A 20,645-nucleotide genomic window follows, 5' to 3' on the forward strand; every position below is an offset into this window, starting at 1 on the left:
AAAACAAAAACGTAATAATAATACACTTTAAAAGCTTATTATTATCATCTTAATAATAAAATTGTTATTACCTTCCCAATCAGCAGACAATATTTTTGAAAATATTTTTAAAAATATTTCAAGAACATTTTTAAAAACGTTTTTAAAAACGTTAAAAATAATGGATTAAGTCCCTTTTTTTAATTAACAAAAACATTTATTGTAATGTTTGAAGAAACATTTTTTTAACGTTTGAAAAATATTTATTTAACGTTTGAAGAAACATTTTTTAACATTAAAAATACGTTTAAATTATTTGAACAAAATTAGAAAAAAATAACAAAAAAATAACATGTAGAATTTTTTTTATTTAATTTCTTTATCGACAGTATTTAAACATTAGAAACAACTAATTTTATTAATTAATTCTAATTTTTAATTATATTTTAATTTTTTTCATTTATCAGTCGGGTTTTGAATTTGGGATCTCAGAGTTATGAATTTCATACCTTATCCGTCACGCTTATATAAGTATCGACGGACACAATTTTTCTTGTTCATATATGGTACATTTAACGCAATTATATTGTGTTAACTTCTCTTCCGTGATTATTTTATTATCCGACCAGTTTTTTATTAATTTGGACTTTAGAAAATAATATTTTTTACATATTTATAATAAGTCAGATAAATGTTAAGTAAATGTTTTTTAAATTATATTTTAAATAAATAAATAACAAAAAACAAATATTTATTAAACGTCATATAAACGTTTAAAAAACATTTAACAAACATTTAAAAAACATTGTCTGCTGATTGAATTGTAGATGTTCAATGATTCCATTTTGCTCTAGCTTCTTGAAACAATTGGAGGATTAAGTTTGGATGAATAGTGCTCGACACAACTTATTTACTGTAATTCACTTTTATCACATTTACTGTAATTCACTCAAATATTAAATGTCTTTTAAGTACATATAGATATCAAGTCACACGTTTCTACTGGTGAAATTAAACACTTATGGGAATTAATTATAAAGGAATTTTAATCTTGTTATAATAGGAGATTGTAATGTCAAACGTAGAAAGATTAATAATAGAAGTCAAAAGATGATACCTAATCGGGTATCAGATATTTTAGATATTGGATATCTAAAACCGCAAGTGAGATCGGCGATGGAGTATTTTCAAGCTAACAATAAAATCGGTCCACGCTTAGGATCAATTGATTGATATTCAAAAAACAAATTTTCTCTTTTCGGCTGATCAAATTTCTTCCACTGTCATTTTATAAAAAAAGCAGAAGAGGAATCATTACTTTTCGTTCCTGTTCGTTTTCGTTTTATCTCACTCCTCTCTCTTTTTGACTTCTGTGATGTATAGATTATTTTAAATTTTTAAGAAAAATTTAGAGAAAATTTATGCTTTTTTTATTTTTTTCATCTGCGCGCGCAGAATAATTTTATTACGTAGCGTCAGAGAAGGAGACGATGTCGATCGATGACGGTACTATCGAAAATCTGTTTCATTCAAGTCTCGTCGTCCGTAACTTCAGCTTCGCGAGCAAACAAGTACTGTGCTTCTTGTATTTTTGCCATCTTGGTTCACTTGAATTTTGATATTACTGCAGTGTAAGAAAAATGGCCAATCCAAAAGATACTAATAATTCGGACATGGGAATGTACTCCATCTCTGATTTTTTCAAGATACGTAACGACGACAGAAAAAACGCTCGATTTCGTGTGTTGTTAGCAACAACGGTCTTAACAATTTATGGTCTTAACAATTTCCACGAAGACAATTCATTTACAAAGAACGAATGAAGGAATCTTCAAACCTCTTGTAAAATTGAGCGGACACAACGCGGACGGAATTTATTTCAACACCGACTGCTGGCAATAATTTCAAAATCACATGAGACTCATGAACGAGTATTTAAGCAGCGATGTTAACAGAGTGAAACGTAACTTTGTTGTCATAAAAAATATCACCATCAGCTTTACCATATTTTACAGGGCAAAATCAATATTGCTAGAGTATAAAGAAGAGAAAAATTCCAACGGAAATTTTCGAAAGAAGAAGACGCACACGATTCAACTCCATCGGCGAAAAAATGAAGAATCTACGCAGTGGCAATTGTAATGCAGAAAACTATCTTCTTCGGCAAAGAATTATAAAATGCGTCGATGCGCGTTTAAAACAATTAGAATCTTATCTGATAATGTTAACAAATGTACGTTAAATTCAAGAAATCGAATTGAAACTACCTGCAAGTTTTATTAATCAGGAAATTACAATATAAAATTAACATTGCGACGTAATTACGGAAATATATAAGGTGCATCACCAAAATCCGGACAAATCGAACAATTTCTTTAAACAAAATGTTTTTAATGAAAAATTAAATATTACAAAAAATCCTTTTACATGGCACTTGGAGGATCCCTGTAGAGCACAATGATATCCCCCATTAGCTTGAATGACGGCCTCTATTCTAGGTCTGAAGCGTTTGCACACACGTTGTAATATAGCGCTGTCCATGTCGACGTAAATGCTGCCTCAATAGCGGTCCTTAACGGACGTCACATTGCCGAGATTTATTTGTGATCCTTTCAACTACGCTCCATACGTAGTAGTCCAAGAGATTTAAATCTGAGTTATTGGAAGGCCAGAAGGGGAACCGAGGCGAGCAATTCGGCTTGTCCTGGCAGCCTCAGAAAGCATCTGTCGTATGTATATATCTTTAATATATACGATTTGTCAAAAGTCCTCCTCGGCAATTTGACGCGACGCATTGTTGGCTCGCTTACAAATACACCAACACCTACACCAACAATCGATGTTAATTTTCGCAACGATTGCCCTGGGTCCGAAATCAGCGCTTGAGCCCTTTCAACGACTGTGAGGATCCTCGCAGTGCGTTCTTTCGTGAGTGACTCTTTCTCACTGGCATATTGGAACCTTCGTTGGACTATTCTAAAGCCGTATATCTTGCCACAACGTCATAAACGGTTGATTTCGAGTATCCAAAGAACCGAATTATTTCCATTGCTGAGTGCCCAGCGCGAAGGCCTTCGATGATCGCGGCTCTTCGATTAATCTCCGCACTTGGTTTCAACATCGCCGCCATTTTGAGAATATGACTGTTTAGAATCAGGCTTTCTCGGACGCCAACGACAACCTCTGGCGAAAGCACAATATAGCGTAAAATTTAAATTGAAATTTGTCCTGATTTTAGATTGTGACCTGTATAATTTTAGTACTTCTGATCGCGGCGAGAATCCATGTAACTGCGCGTTACTTTCCTCTCTAAGAGGACTCGCGAATCCTCGTGTCGTTTAAATATAATGTATTTGAGGGGAGTTCGCGACATTATAATCCTACATTAAATTTAAAAGCCGCCGCCGGTTCTCGCGAAGGATATTGCATAGCGTGCAACGTAGGCTTTCGTAACGACAGAGGTCAATCAATGCACAAAAAAATGTCCACGCTGATACGTTATTCCATCTTGCGAACGCATCCAACGCCCCGATATTGAGTTGATTTCGTGAGTTCGCGTCTTCTTCGGGCGTCCGTATTTTGAACGTCATCGTGCGCAAAGATCATATAATTAATCCCTCGCAAGCATTTGCGAATTCATTAAAATTTGCAACGGTTATGGGTGATTGGTTAATTCAAACGTGACCCGATTGCGACATAGTTTATTGCAAAATTTGTCGTTCATTACAGTCTTCGAATCATTTGTGTTACATGCCTTCTTTCTCTTCGTAAAGCCTCAGTTGAAAACCTTGGAGAGGATACGAGTACTATAGCATCGCGAGGAGAAAATTCACAAACAAATACGAATAACGTCGAAGACACAGACGAGTGTTAAAAGAGATCACGTCGCATTCGTGTTTTATGATTTTGAAACGCCACAGACGAGACGCTCAAAAGAATGAAGAACGTAAGAATTCACGTTCTAACTTTCTGTGTCGCGCAACAAATTTGCGAAGCGGGAATAGAGGCCATGTCAGTGCGATGTCGTTAGTGGAGTGCGCGAATTCATATTTCGTAGAAATCCTGTAAAAGAATTTGTCGATTTCGCGACGCGAACATCAAATAATAATAAAAAATAATAACAACAAATAATAATAATAAAAAATATTTTTTTTAAATCTGTATCGCGCATAATGCTAAAGCATTTGATGCATAGTTTATTTTAAAGTATAATACCTCGTTGAAAAGTCAGGAATAACAAAAAAACCTCGAGTGATTTTGAACGGGACGAAAATTATCGTGATGACGATTAGTCGTACAAAATTTATTGATAGCTCAAATTATATGCCTATACGTTTATCCGATTTACCTAAGACTTTCGGGCTGCGGAATACTTTGAGTGAAGGTTTTTTTCCTCATTTGTTTAATACGCTACAAAATCAAAATTATATTGGACCAATACCTGACGCTCGATATTATTTCGCCCAAACAAATGAAACTAGAAGAACATAAATGTTTTATGGTTTGACACGAGAAAATGTCGCGATCGAATTTCGTTTTTGATTTCAAACAAGAAATAGTAAAATATTGTCAGAATAACGTGGATATCCTTCGACGTGCATGGCGTTCAGAAAAATCTTTTTAGAACGCGGGGACGTATCCGTTCGTAGAATGCACGATTATCGACCACGTGTATGAAAGTTTTTCGCAAAAACCTTTTACGCGAAAAAGAAATAGGAATCATTCCACTAAGCGGATATAGATACAAAGACAATTACTCGCACAAAGCGCTACAGTGGTGGTTAGTGTGAGCGTGAGCTCGGACATCCTACAATCCACGCAGGGTAGTAGCGAAGCCGCGAGTATCGAATTGCCGATATGCCCGTCGATGGATATTATGAAGTTAAATCAACGAATGAGACGCATTACAATTTCACAGTTGGATTTGGCGGTTGTCTCAATTATTACCAAATCAATTGTGAAAGGAAACTTGTGGGGCATAATATAACGCAAGATATAATCGATATCCGATACGAACGAACTCTCGCAATGGTAGGGGGACTAATAGACTCATTTTTCAGTTTCGAATTTTTACAGAAATTAAGAGACTTATGAAAAAATGATTTCTACACCAGTTACTACATACATTTGACTATCTAATAATATTTTAATAATAAGAGGAAACTAATAACTAATATGAAAAAAAATGCATTTTTCTAATGCATTTCATTTGATTCAACTAGCCCGGGGCCGGGGTAATTTGATTAAGATTATTAAAATAAAGATTAATGTATTTTAAGTTACATCTTTGACTACATATTAATAAAACTTTTATACAAATACATTTTAAACACAAACATTCGTTTCGCAGGACAAAACAATATTTTTTGCAAAATTTGCAAATCCATTTCGTGCAAAAACATGTCAAATAAGCTTAGTTTTCGAGATTAGACATAAGGGAACTAAACTTATAATATTTACCACTGAGAAAAATCTCTTTAAAGGAATAAAATTTTGAGTAAGTATTATAAGAGTCGTCACTAAATGAATTATACAGTTTCATACTGTGGTTAGTCTATCCCTATCCGTTCATTTTTTAAAAACATTAACAATACTCGTATATAATACAAAGCACATAAACAAAAAAAATCTGTTGGATTTTATTAAGTAAAAACTATACACTTATTATCTAAATAGAAATCAAATATTTCAAACATTCATATACGATTATAAAACAAAAACTTTACGAATAAAAATACTTAGGTGTACCATTTTTTAAAATTATGGCATAACTTCTATCATAGATGTGTTCGCAACAAGATGTTACAGCAGACTTAGCGACAGCCATGCTCAAACACGTTTACGCGTATCTCGCGTGTTTTGTTTTTAATGTAGCCTCGATTATTCTACTTATCCCTATATTCAACTGACCCCGATCTCCCCGGTTTTCAACAACGTAGATATAGGATGGAGAAATGGAAGTGAATTTGCACGAGAAAAGCGCGAGAATCGCGAAATGTACAATTTCCTCGAAAACCATCCGATCATGCTAATCAATCCTCTTCTCGACCTTCGCAAGACTTTGGTGGTCATACGAAAAATATAGCAATCCGATACGAAGTTACGGGTACGGAGAAAATACATTATGTGAACGTGTATTCTCTGTATCCATACGTAAACGGATACTGAAAACGGATACTTTTCGGTTAATTAACAATTTATATCGAAGAACAATGTTCGGAGTTAATTGGCGTAGTTCCGAATTTTAATTTCAATTCTGTCGAAGGTGTCATTCAGTGTACTTCCTCCACGCGATCTTTTTCATCCTGTACTCCTGTATCGCTTACAAGACAAATTGTTGTTCGAGCTGTGTCGTAGCTGCGAAACGTTCTCGCAGACCGAGTGCACTCATGCTTTCTCCACCGACCGTAAATTCATAAGTGCATGGATATCCTGCGAATGGTGCAAAGTTCTCAAGAAAGATTATTTCGTGACGAGTGTAAGCGAAATATGGAAATGTAGAATCACACGGTTCGATCCTTGTACAAGGTCTGTTCAAAAACTATCGCGAATTTTCTGTTTTTTCAAAAATTATTTATTTATTCATGAATATCTATTTTGTCCCTTTCAAAGTAATCCCCATCAGATATTATACACTTGTGCCAACGTTTTTTCCAATCCTCGAAGCACTTCAAAAAATCATTTTTTGTGATCTTGTTCAGCTCCTCCTTCGATGCCGTCTTTATCTCCTCAATCGTAGCGTAGCGTCGTCCTTTCATGGGCCTCTTCAGTTTCGGGAACAAGAAAAAGTCACAGGGGGCCAGATCTGGGGAATACGGTGGCTGCGGCATCATTAGTGTGTTGTTTTTGGCCAAAAATTCACGCACAAGCAACGATGTGTGAGCAGGGGCGTTATCATGGTACAAAAGCCAATTTTTGTTCTTCCACAAATCCGGGCGTTTCTGGCGGATTGCTTCGCGCAAATTGCGCATAACTTGCAGGTAATATTCCTTATTGACCGTTCTACCCTGTGGCAAGAACTCATGATGCACCACGCCCTTGCAATCGAAGAAAACTAAACCGAAGTAAGCAAAACCTTCACATTCGACCGAACTTGGCGCGCTTTTTTCGGCCTTGGCTTTTTTTTTGGGATGATTGAGCTTTGGTTTCCACGTCATAACCATAAACCCATGATTCATCACCAGTTATGACCCTCTGGAGCACATTTGGGTCGTCGCGGATAGAGTCCAACAGCTCCTTAGCAATGTTAATGCGATGCTGTTTTTGGTCGAAATTGAGCAATTTTGGTACGAATTTCGCGGCGACCCGTCTCATGCCCAAATCATTGGTAAAAATCGAATGACATAAGCCAATCGATATGTTTAGATCCTCAGCAACTTCTCTAACGGTGATTCGACGATTGGCCAATACTATTTTCTTCACTTCATCAATGTTTTCGTCTGTTGTTGACGTGCTCGGGCGTCCGGCACGCTCTTCGTCGTTCACATCTTCTCGGCCCTCTGAGAACATTTTGTACCACCGATAAACGTTGCTTCGGTCCAAGGTAGCTTCACCATATGCAACATTCGGAATGCGTCCGCGCACTTAATTTTGTTTTTCACACAAAATTTGATACAGATCCTTTGATTCATTTTTTGGAATAGGCAAAAATCGAAGACGAGCCAAAACACGTGCAAGCAAAACAGCTGTCAAACATTAACTGAACATTCAAAATGGCCGAACTTGTCGGCATAAGTGAGAGACATGAGTACCAACATAACGTCACAAAAAAATCAAAAATCGAATATACGTAACCCACGGAAATTCAAAATTCGCGATACTTTTTGAACAGACCTCGTACGAGGCTAGATGGTTTATTTGCCGAATATATCAACAGTTTTTTCAAATTAAAACAGGAAGCTAGCGGATGTCTGAATGACAAGAGCAAGGAACAGTACCTTCAGGAATATGAAGAAACTGAGGATATCGTTCTCGATAGAAATAATATCGCCCGAAATCCTGGTTCGGTCGCGAAGTTCTGCTTGAATTCTTTCTGAGGTAAATTCGACTAACGAACCAATTTACCTATTACAAAGATCGTCAAAAAGTATGAACATTTGGCAACGTTGCTCATGAGTTCAGAGCACGAAATAACCAATATATTACCTGTTACTGACGAGATAATATATGTTTTGTGGCGACTACGCGAAGAGACAGTCGCGCAAACCAATCCTGTAATCGCGGCAAGGATCGACATCACAAGCGCGGCTGATATTATACGAATATCTAGAGAAGGTAATCGCGTTTTATATTGCGATATGACTCGTGTATTTACGTAAGCAGAGGCGAACCAAGCGAATACGAGCCGCGTATGGGGAATTTTCTAAACGATATGATAGACAAACTCGAGAGCTACGGACGGGACAGTTTTATCGAGTCGTATCGAGTGCCCGGGGGCCCGAAATTCTACGCGTACGTCGTTCGTACAACGGAAGGTCGCCGATACAAAATTTGTAAAGTTAAAGGAATAACATTAAGTTATAAAAACTCTTGAATTATAAATTTTAATAGTATTAGGAAATTAATAATGGATAATGAGAGAGAAAGGCGCGATGAAAAAGAAAAAGAAAGGCAGGAGCAACGATAAATTTGTGTTTTAGCGCAATCAGTCACGCCGCGTTTCACAAAATCGTAATGCGAAACGAAACAAAGATGTGCGATATTAGTAAAACGCAAATTTATTAATAATCGTTATTCCCTTCCGTATGATTTCAGGAGAAAATAATGATTTCTTCTTCTTTTCTTGGTTTTCACTTATATTTTAAATTCGTCAGTTTTCCATCTATTTGCATAGTATTTAAATATTATGTAAGAAAAAAACTTGAATTTAAATTTTTTGTAAATAATAAAATATAAGTATCTTTCTTTTGCAAAAAAAACATTTTAATTAGAATTTTTAATGATTTAATGTAAAAATGTATAATAAAAATATAAAGATGTAAATACTTAATTGTAATATAAAAAATGAAAATATTGTTTCTGAATAATTGAATTTTTTGGGGGTATAAATTAGTTCGGTCCGTTTTTTTGTGTTCAAAAATGCATTTATTTCAAAACTAAATGAATGAACAGATTAATTAAAGCATTGTCCATCGCTGGCTACTACTTTTTCCCCATCTCTCAGGCAATTTTCGAATTCCATCTCGAAAAAATGACTCGTCTTTGGAGGCGATCCAATTTTGGAGAAATGAACCGGTGACTTGCTGCATCCTTCGGAACAACCAATAATCAGAAGGAGCAATGTCCGGAGAATACGGCGGGTGCGGTAAAACATCCCAGTTGAGCGTTTCCAAATATTTTTTTACGACTTTTGCGACATGAGGTCGAGCGTTGTCATGAAGAAAAATAACTTTATCATGTCTTTGCTCTTATTCCGGCCGTTTTTCTCGCAATGCACGGCTCAAACAAATCAATTGTAGCCGATACCGATCGCCCGCAATGGAATCGCCAGGTGTTAGCAGCTTATAATAAACAACATCCCTTTGGTCCCCCCAGATACAGAGCATGATCTTCGAACCATGAATGTTCGGCTTTGGTGTTGATGTTGAGGTCGATGGCAACGATTGACCGGGCTTAGCGTAGTATTTTTTCTTCTTGGGGTTATCGTAGAATATCCATTTCTCATCTCCAGTCACAATCCGATGCAAAAAACTTTTTCTTTGTTGTCTTTGAAACTGTTCGCAAGTGAAAAATCGCCTTTCAACGTTTCTCGGTTTCAATTCATAAGGCACCCAATTTCCTTGTTTTTGAATTATTCCCATGGCTCTCAATCGTGCAGAAACGGCTTGTTGAGTTACTCCCAATGATTCTGCAAGCTCCTCTTGCGTTTGACTCTGATCTTCTTCGAGTAATGCCTCTAATTCTTTGTCTTCGAATTTTTTTGGCTGTCCAGAGCGAGGCTTGTCTTCAACGCTGAAATCTCCATCCTTGAAACGTCGAAACCATTCCCTACATGATTTATCAGTTGGAGCAGTGTCACCATAAACTTCGACAAGCATTCGGTGGGCTTCAGCTGCACTTTTCTTCCAATTAAAGCAGAAAATTAGAACCTCCCGCAAATGCTGCTTGGTTAACACAAAATTCGACATTTCAAACACAGTAAAAATCAAGGTATTTGTATGAAACTCAAAGCGATATAAACTGAATATTATTAGCAGATGTCTAACCTCTCTGAAAACGCCAAAATCAGCTGTCACTATGAACCATTCACAACAGCCGGAGCCATCTTTTGGAAAACGGACCGATCTCTAATTTGTACTCCCAATATAAGAATTAGCAAAAATATAATCAACTATAAAAAAATTAACATTATACATGTTTTCTTTTTTCCCTTTCTCTTTTTTAAAAAAAGTATCGAATAAAAAATATTTTGTACTTGAAAAAAACAAGAATAGGTGATTTATTATATATTTATTATAATTCTAATTAACCTTTCCAATTTGACGAAAGCTTTTCCTTCGCTGTGGCATCGCAGTAATGGCAGTAAGCTTATCGGCGACGATGCCACATGCTCGCTTAACGATAGAAATATACACTGATCGCGAGCCTTTTTGACGCGCGAAGATAAGCTTATGCGTGTCGCATCGCAGCGAGATCAGCTTTTTGCCAGCCGTGGTGCTCTTTGCTGCTCACGCGGGGGTACACTGATGCAAGCCGTTCGTCGGCCGCATGGGGGGGCCCTGCCTTCGCGTTGATCAGCTTATCCCCCCACTTTCCTAAAATTATTTCCTTTCGCGTATTCTAGAAATCAAATGACGTTTTTTCTTTTTGCTTTTGAAGTCGCGCACGGAGATCGATCATTTCGTAAAATGGATGTGCGCTGGAAATATTCTTGGACATCGATCGAATGCGGACCGACTGGTTGCGAGAAGACGATCTTTGTAAAAGCTTTTCTTCGGCATTTATCTCTCATGTCCAAGTGCATGTCGTGCGTTTCAAGAGAGTGTTTTGTTTTACTACGCGGAATAGCAAGAAGTCTATTGTGAATTACAATACGACACACATGTAAAAGAATTCGAAGAACAGCAATTTGGGGATGCAACAATACTAAAACGACGAAGAAGAATATAATTGAATTTCGTGAGGGGATTACTCTGTCCGAAAGATTATTCGAATGATCCGCTTTCTCTGAAAGTGATATGATTAGTGATAATCGACGATCTTACGAGAGAATCATCGTTGTGCAACGCAATCGTGGATCTTTTTACGAAAGACAGTCATCACAAGAATTTCAGTATTCTTATTTCGCAGAATTCTCTTCTATCAGGGACATGGTCAGCGTAATATATCACTTAACGCGAATTATATCATCGTTTTCAAAAATCTACGTGATCGCGCTCAAATTCATCATTTAGTGCGTCAAGTCTATCCCGACGATTCAAAATTCCTAGAAGAGGCATACTACGACGTCACATCGAAACCTTACGGATATTTGTTGCTCGATCTAAAAATGAACCTCGGACGAGTATTGATTTCGAGCGTATATTTTTCCTAAAAGTATGTTTCATTATGTGCCTCGTAGATCATTTTCTAACAGATTCGTATAAAAGTTGAGGGTAATCGCAGTGTCGTAGATTCTCGCGATGAAGGTGGATGACAAGAAATCGCACAGAGCGACGAAAATCGCCATACATTTGATCAGTAAGAGAAATATCTATCTCCTCGCGGTGCTATGTCATTTAAACAAAAATCGCACAATCTTCTTGCGCAACGTTGACGAAAAACTAATTCGTTGTATCTGTGAATGTATTTTTAATACACTTAAAAGTAACGTCTCGCTCGGTGTGAAAAAAATCGGTTAACCAAATAAAGGCTCTGTGTCGCATCATTGCAAAACGTAGTAATTGAAAGGATGAAAGAAAGTTGTTGGTGCAGTGAAGCGGATTTTTATTTTATATTATGGAACCTATATTATCATCAATTGTTATCACTAATTATTGAAGGAACGAAATAGTAGGGATAAAACGCTATGGAGAGAGCTGAAGAATGATTTTAATTTCAACAGAAAATCTAAAAAGAGTGCATCATCAGAATCCGATATCATTTGTTGACGGAGAATCAAAAGAAATCGCAAAATTCGAATAACACTACGAGTACTAATAATACAAATCCCTGGAACTCATTTAATGACTTGATGCGAAGATGAGTCGTATTCTTAATTCCGGCTGACCGCGTAACAAAAATAACAGGTAGAAAATGTACAGAGAGACATTACGGTGATACCTGCAATTTATTCAAAAAATGCGAAGACAAAAAGACATACGTAACGAAAACGAAAATGCAGAAGACAACGGCTACACGAGATGCCTCCGCTGATAAACGAAGACGAACGATGGCATTTTTCCCGATCTCACGCAAATATCCGATATATCACCGCCACCACATTCCATCAGTAACACCGATATTATTACCGATAAAATTTCGAAATTTCGAGCGAGCATAATCATGCGATGAAAAGCATCGAAGAAATACTGGAAAGCGTATCATAAGCATGCACACTTACTGATGAAACATTTATTTCGAAAAGCTATGCCTAATAGAAATAAATTAATTGGAATGAGCATGGAATTGTGACTATGGTAACATCGTGAAAGATTAGAGTATCACTGACTTTATAAATGATGCGAGAGAAAAACAGTGAAAACTGTGAAAACAGTGGGTAGAAATCAATTTGCACGATTACTCCGTATGTTGAATACCTTCTGCACTGGTAAGGAATAAAAGATTATTGTCCACAAAGATAATAATCTTTTTCACAGTGTTACTATAAAACTTCGACTTGTGCGAGTTTCACGTCTTTTATATCGAAAACGTGAGTTCCGCTTCGATTGTATCGAGAGCAAGGAAGAAGATAAACGTAAAAATTACGAACAAGAAATAAACGAGGAAAGTTCGCTAATTCTTTCTCGTATACGAAAAACTACCCCCCGTATCTTTGCAAACGGGAAAAAATCGGTTAGAAAAAACTGAGATGACGTTTGAAAAACTACGATCCGTTGCATTATGTGCTATTCGGCGGTAGATCTAACTCTAATGCTAATAAACTGCTAATAAATTGAATTTCTCACGGGGAGAAGCTAGCTCGAATCGCAAGACGCGTACACGTTGCGCAGAAAATTTCAGCGATTGCATTACAGCGTAACGAACATTAATGTGAGAGGCAGATTTGATCGAACTCCAAAATATAAAAAGTTACAATAACGGCAATTCCTGTCTGTTATCGATGTACTAACTAAATACGTCTGGGTAGAACCGTAAGAAAACGAGTAATAGCGTGATAAAAACTTTTACAAGCGAACTAGCGAAAAGCGTACTAGCGAAAAGCGAAGGACGAGTATACTTACAAACGACAATAAAGAATTTGTCGCACAATCAATGCAGAAATTTCTTAAAGAAAAGGACATTCGTTTTCGAGTAACGCGCAATTCGGATATTAAAGCCGCCATCGTCGAACGCTTCAACAGAACACTGAAAGAGCGAATGTGACATTATTTCACACATAAAAATATATAGCGACGCTACATCAATGTTCTACAGAATATTGTACGTGCTTACAATCATACGCATCATTCGTCCACGAGAATGCAACCTGCGGTAATAACAAAAGAAAATGCACATATCATTCCTGAAAACATAACACGTCGTTGGAAAAACGAAATATTAAAGAAACGGGCACGAAAGATTAAATATCGCGTAGGAAATCTCTTTCGTATCAGAGCGAAAGGTGCCTTCGAGAAAGTTTACGAAGCTAAGTAGAGCGAGGAGATATTTCAAATTTATGCGTATTCTCGATTGGCGAAACCCTCATGTATATAAACTGTGAGATTTAGCAGACAAAGTCATAGACAGTATTTTTTATGAGCAAGAATTAGCTAGAGTTGAGAAAAACTTAGAAAAAGAATAGTTTATCGTCGATCGCGTAATAAAAAGTAGGGGACGAGGAGCTAATAAGCAAATGCTAGTTAGCTGGCGCGGTTGATTCAATAAGTTTGATACTTGGATTCCGGCATCGAATTTAATTTCTCTTCACAATAAAAAAGGAACAATTTCTTCTGATACTTCCGAGCAGTATGCGTCATTTTCCGAATAATACAACATCGTTCTTTATCACGAAATTACCTCATTCTATAGTGTTGCATGGACAATGGGGAGGTTGCGATAAGTGAGATTCAATTTCCCTGTACCTTTTTATACATATATCATAAAGAAAATTTTGATCAAATTCATCGATGTTAAATCCGATGAGGAGGCGAATGGCCCGTTTATGGCAAAAGAAGTTGCATTTCCAAATGGAATTTACAATGAGCTTATTGAGGCGATTAATATCGCGTATAAAGATGCCGAATCGCATTTTTATTTTGAACAGCAAAGAGCGTCTGACGACAAAGTTTACATAAGTATTAACTGCGATGAGAAGTGCAAAATGCTACATTATATAAACTTTTCCGATAATCTTCTACGAATGCTAGATTTCTCAACAGCAATTTTCAATAAACATCAATTTTATTCCAAGCTAGCGATACGTAAAGCTAATTCCATTAAAAGAGAAAACCTTTCTTACTCACGAATTTAATAAGAAGACGGGGCAACGACATATAGTCGGTTAATGGAGTAGTGAACCCTATAATTAATAAAGGTATCCCCGATAAAATGTTCGTATAGTGTGATATTTGTGCGCCTTATATAACAGGTGATATGCGTACTCCTCTTCTCAAAAGAGTACTAATTGAGATACGTAGTTGTAATTACGCATTTGGTGCAAATTTGGTGAAGCATTTCTCATTTCCAAATTATATCTCATTGCGACGAACGTATTTCAGAACGATCGAAACAGATATAAGAGATTATCTTGGAAATAAAATTCCATTCGAATTCGATACGCTGAGTGACGCTGCACAAACGTAAGCAATAACTTTCTTTTGTGTACATGAGCGTGCCAGTCTATAATTAGAAACTCGCGATGGAATATAAGGAGTATTTTGATACGCGGGACACACATAGCTGAGAAATTCCGCATGTTTTCGTTATACCAACGTGGACATAAAATCGGAAGCTTTTTCGGCGGATTATTTAAAAAAATACTACCTTACCTAAACAAAGATGCGCGTACTGTCGGAAAAGAAGCTTTACGTGCGGGAATTAACGTGATAGAAGACGTCGAAAATAATAAACTATTAAAGGAAGCGGTCGGCTCGCGGAATCAAGGAGTAATCTGAAGAGAAAAGCCAAAGAAAAAATAAGTTCCCTAATGAAGAGATCAGGACATAAAATATTCGTGGAAATCTGCGGCGCTTCAATTTCCACTCGGTGGAAATAGACGTATCGTGCATCATAAACAACGTTGGGCGGTCAAAAGAAAATTAGCGAGAAGTATCACAGGGAAGAAGAGCAAATAAGTGATGAAGAAGAAAAAGAAAATTCGTGTTGAAGGAAGAAAAACCAAAAAACCATCCAATAAGAAACATTGAGTCAAGAAACGCGACGTATTCGACATATTTTCTTAATTGAAATAGGATTAATGAGATAAGAATTCGTGATTGAAGAAAAAGCATGTCTTTCTTCATTATCCACTCAAGCGAGTGTATAAAGAGCGAACTCGATCTCTTCTCTCTACCTCCTATGCAAACCAGCATTAAGATCGTAATGAATTTATTACAAATCCGTAACTTCGCTCGCGGATGACTCGCCCATAGAATTCACCACTCGGAGAAGATTGATCATACATGAAGAAGACTATCTGGACCTCACTCACACCATGTTGAGAATACACTAGAAAGCGAACGCGAGGAGAGCACATCGGTCGCACCCGACGGCGTGGCAAAGGTAGGACCCGTAAATAATTTACTGCATTCCATGTTCAATCAAATCGACGTATATTTCAATCAAAAGCTCATATCATCATCAAACAATGTTTAGCATAACGCGCGTACATCGAAGCGTTATTAAAATTATGCTTCACCCACAAAAACCTCCCATCTAACTTCTTGCTTATGGAACGCGGACATCCCCGGTTAGATGGATGTTACTTCCAGACTCCACAGTTCTTTTCTTCAATTAGAATTTTCGACACCACCATAAAAGTTATTAACAAGTAATACCGGTAGACCGGACCATTTGTTTCTACCATAAGAAGTTATAATAATGACGAGCCGAATAACATTCCTTTTAGACTAATAATCCACTCAGAACAAAGTTGTTGAATTAAATATTTGAATTAAGTGTCAAATAAACGAACTTTATCCTAAGGAACAGAGGAAATAAATAGATTAAGAATTACAAACTGAAACAGCAGTTGTCTGTAATAAATGACACATGTAGCTCTAAACTATTGCGCATCCGACAAATGGTCGATGACGGAAGTTGTTTTAGACACATATCCCATTTCACAATACCGTTACCCTTCCTAATCCTAATCCTAAATTAGACCAGTAATATACGCGAGGCCTGCACGCGGCACTATTAACTCGCGAATAAAAAGGAGGCCCTTCGCGAACAGTCAGGCAGTCAAATTCCATCTACGACACGAAACTCTACCGGTTCGCGATTATACAGTAAAAGTTACTTAATCAGTTGACACTCTGCCGGTCCGCAATCAGATTGCTTAACCGATTTTAGCCGCGATCAGTTCACTCAAGCGATTTTATTCGCGATCTTATTACTGTCAAGTGACTCGACCGAAGCCTCCAAATCGTTGGGTCAACCCTCCCCTTGGAGTCCTACAATCACAGAGATCGGACCTCCGACAATCATCTTCGAAAGCCAAAACCTATTGAGTAGCAGTCCCCCCCTTAATTTATATATCTGTATATTCATTGCAAAACGAATTCCTCATTCATCCCGATTCTTTTAAGTTTTTAATTAACCGATTTCCACGTGCAACACAACCTCTCCCACCAAATGCCTACATAATCGGTCCCTTATTTTGACTCACAAAATGTCATAACTGGCCAGTCACCTCATGTTCACATCCCAGTACTCCTTCCGCGATCACTCGTCTCTTATCTCGTTTCCGTAAATTTCTTTTATAATCTCTTCCTTCCTTCCTCCGTTGTAATTCATGAAATAAATTAATTCCTGTATCGTTTCCTGTATCCTTTCTGTTCACACACACACACACACACACACACACACACACACACACATATACACACACGGCAGATTTATGATGACACACTCGCCCATGATTTGAGCAAAAATATGTATACTAGTCTTTTATGTAATTAATTAGCAATTCTGCGATTAATGATCTAAGTTACCAACCGCGTTCCGCAATGTACAACACCTCATAGTAATTATAGTAGTTATAAAAATAAATACTACAATAAGATGAATTAAAAATACAAGATTATTCAAGAATACTAGCTTACTCTTACAACATGTTAAAATAATAATAGTTACTAATAATAATAGTAAAATTATTATATAATAGTCACCAATGCAGATGCAACTGATACAACCTTTGTTAAAAGGCTAAATTTCTCTCATAATATGTTAGTCACAAACACAGATACGTTTACTTTTAAAATATTGTACACTGTATAATACTAAGAAATTTTTGGGTTAATAATAAACTAGAATATGACTTGCCTCAAGCTCCATTTATTCTAGAATCGTAAGACCTCGTACCGACCTACCCCTCGTCAGAGATCGCATATGGTCCAGTCCCAAGTTATAAAAATTAAGTTCCTTGACTCAAAATTTGAACCGACGTTTGCATTGCTCGTTGGAAACAGGCGTTGTTATAGCGTTCCTTCAGAACATTGACCCATATTCCAGAGGTAAAAAGTGCGTTCGACTTATTCTATCCCCTTTCCGCGGATGCATGCGAGACAAAGTCTGCTCAAATGTCCTTCCATCCTTCTTATTCCTTCTTTCTCTAAACCTATTCATACATATAATCGGAGCTTGGACGTAACATGGACGACACGTTAGACTAGTCAAATCCAAATATATTCAAGGAAATCATGCGCTAGATCTCATTGGTCATCTTCATTGCGACGTTTTCAATCAAGATAAATTTTTAATTAACTGAATGGAAGTTCGAATAAGACTCGAAAGATTCATTTTGCCTTAGAGTAAAAGTAGGAATAGAGTAAAAGTAAGGAGAGTAAAACGATATCAAAAATACGCATTCTTGACGCCAATCTACGTAAGAAGAGAAAAATAAACCTCGTGCTACTCGCATACGCTAGAATGCTGAGTAATTACCGCCAAGTATCCCCTTACGAGAGTCGAAGTTAAAACATTCACGATACACACCGGCGTCGTGGGGGAATCAATAGACAATATAATACTCGATCAGCTGCCGAAACGAATAATAGTTGGCTTTGTCGATAACAAGGTTTAACGACGATAGAAAATTAAACCCATTTAATTTCAAAAATTACAGAAAATTTCTTTTCGCTGTACCGATGGCATGCAAATTCCCAGTAAACCAATACAGTCAAATTTTTTGAAAGATGAGCCGCTCTACATTGAAGCTTATCACACATTATTCTCGGGAACCGACATTCACTTTCTGAACGAGGGTAATTCTATAAGTAAAGACGATTACACTAACGGCTACATTCTTTTCGCTTTCGATCATATTCCAGATCTATCCACTAATTACGCAGGACATTGGAATCTCGTAAAACACAGAAGCTTACGATTAGAAGTGAGATTCAAAAAAGTTCTTTCCGTGATTATTAACTGTATCGTCTATGTCGAGTTTGATAACGTTTTAAAAATCGATTCCTCATCAAGTCATTGTCGATTTTTGATTAGCCCTATAGCTTCCGTGAGAAAATTATTTTCTCCTACTACACATTTTTTTCTCATCTAATTGAGCACAAAATGACAAAAATCTTCAGTTTTGCTCGTGACACCGACGCCAATGTTTCATGACGTAAAAAGAGTAGCGAAAATTCGAATATCATAATGGATAATCATTGATATACAAGGTTTTCACGATGTCGAAGAAAATTTTATTCCGAAAAAAGTCGCAGTTCTAGCGATTAATGCAACGATCACCGGACACTGGATTATGGCATCACCTTATCCATTTGACGATTTACCCGAGAGAATAAGAAAACAACTGGCTTACACGAAATTATCAAAAATTGAATGATTCGACGGAGACGTCAATTCTAAAAACTTTACGATACATCTGCGGGACATTACACAACACGCACGCTACATCTATACCAGAGGACAAGAGAAGCCACGTTATCTAAGTAGTCTGGTCTCCAGAAACATATATAATCTGGAAGAAATTTCTCCTTTCAAAAATCTACCAGACTTCGAAGATCGCTGCACGCAGATTTCGAACCAATGTCAAATAACGTTGCGTCTTACGCAACGTTTACAAATTAAAACATTAGCTAACTATACGAAATAGCAGCAATTCAAGTTACAATAGCCTTCCCTTAGAAAATTTGAGCGAGAACGATGTCGAGAACGAAAAAACAGACAGCGGGAATTTTTCAATTCAATTTAAAAATCAGAAACACCGCAATCAGATATCATCCGCAACATTAAAGCGTTGAGGAAAAATATCATAACAGAAAAGACGAACCAGAGTGAAGACAAACAAGTGACAGATGAGGAAAAAAAAGATCTTCCAAAATTCGACTCGTCGAATGATAGAGATAAAGCTAACACTAGCATCTCACAAACATCGAGCATTTTTGGAAATTTCACCAAATCGCATTCACCAGCAAAAGAAGTACATTTTGAATTTACGTAAACATTTCCTCTCTCACGCTCTCCGACGACGAGAAATGAATTCGCTGGAAGTTTAAAACGCATTACATCATCTTAGTATCCGACATGCGGAGGTCTATCCTGCCGATTGACTGCCGAGGGTGTGGACGAGGTCGATTGTCGCTAATACGGACGATTACGATCGACCTAGCTAACACTGGGTCGCCTTCTACATCGATGAACATGGAATAGAAACGTGTTTCGATAGCTACGGCTTTCCGTCCTTAGATCCAAGATTCGACGAAACTCCGTATCGCTGGAATACGACAACGCTACAAGGAATACTTTCTTAAACTTGTGGACAATACTGCTGTGTATTTTTATATTCTATTTATAATTTTAGCCAGTTTCTTAGTCTCTGATTGTAAGCGAAATGTTCGATTGAGCGTACAATTATTTCATAAAATTTTTCTTCATTGTAAACATAAATTCCTACAAATTCTCATGCTGTATACCGTCATGTTCAAACGTATACTCTTTCAAAAAAGTAAAATAACTATTTCATGTAATATCTCTTTTAAATAAACATTTTGAACTTGTAAATATTGCCTATTGTTTCTTACTCCTACTCCCACTCTCATTTACAATAGATACATTTTCTCTCGTATTACAGATTTAAATAATATACATTAAATACATAAAATATAGAAAGAATTTTTTTAAAGTAATGCTCGAAAACATCGCCCCAGTTGAACATATTCGATCCTCCCCCTTTTCTTCCGAGCAAAAATAAGAGCCCTAGATTCGCAATTTTCATATAAAATCTAATCTCTCATAAATAAAAAACATTCACTAAAACGCCAACACGTCAGAGACATTGTGTCGCGCCAAAAAAATGACCATCATAAAACCGTCCGCTATTCATGCCTGATGTTCATACTTTT

General features: G+C 36.8%; 1 protein-coding gene and 1 pseudogene across 33 annotated transcripts in view; one reads left to right on the plus strand and one right to left on the minus strand.

The window, feature by feature from the left end:
• Positions 1-20,645, minus strand: part of LOC105148557 (intraflagellar transport protein 81 homolog) — a 588,627-nt gene that overhangs the window by 515,276 nt on the left and 52,706 nt on the right. The window lies entirely within an intron of this gene.
• On the plus strand, positions 11,010-12,203 carry LOC147909439 (uncharacterized; annotated as a pseudogene).

The sequence above is a fragment of the Acromyrmex echinatior genome, chromosome 6 (assembly GCF_024713525.1).
Source record: "Acromyrmex echinatior isolate Ae372 chromosome 6, ASM2471352v2, whole genome shotgun sequence".
NCBI lineage: Eukaryota > Metazoa > Arthropoda > Insecta > Hymenoptera > Formicidae > Acromyrmex > Acromyrmex echinatior.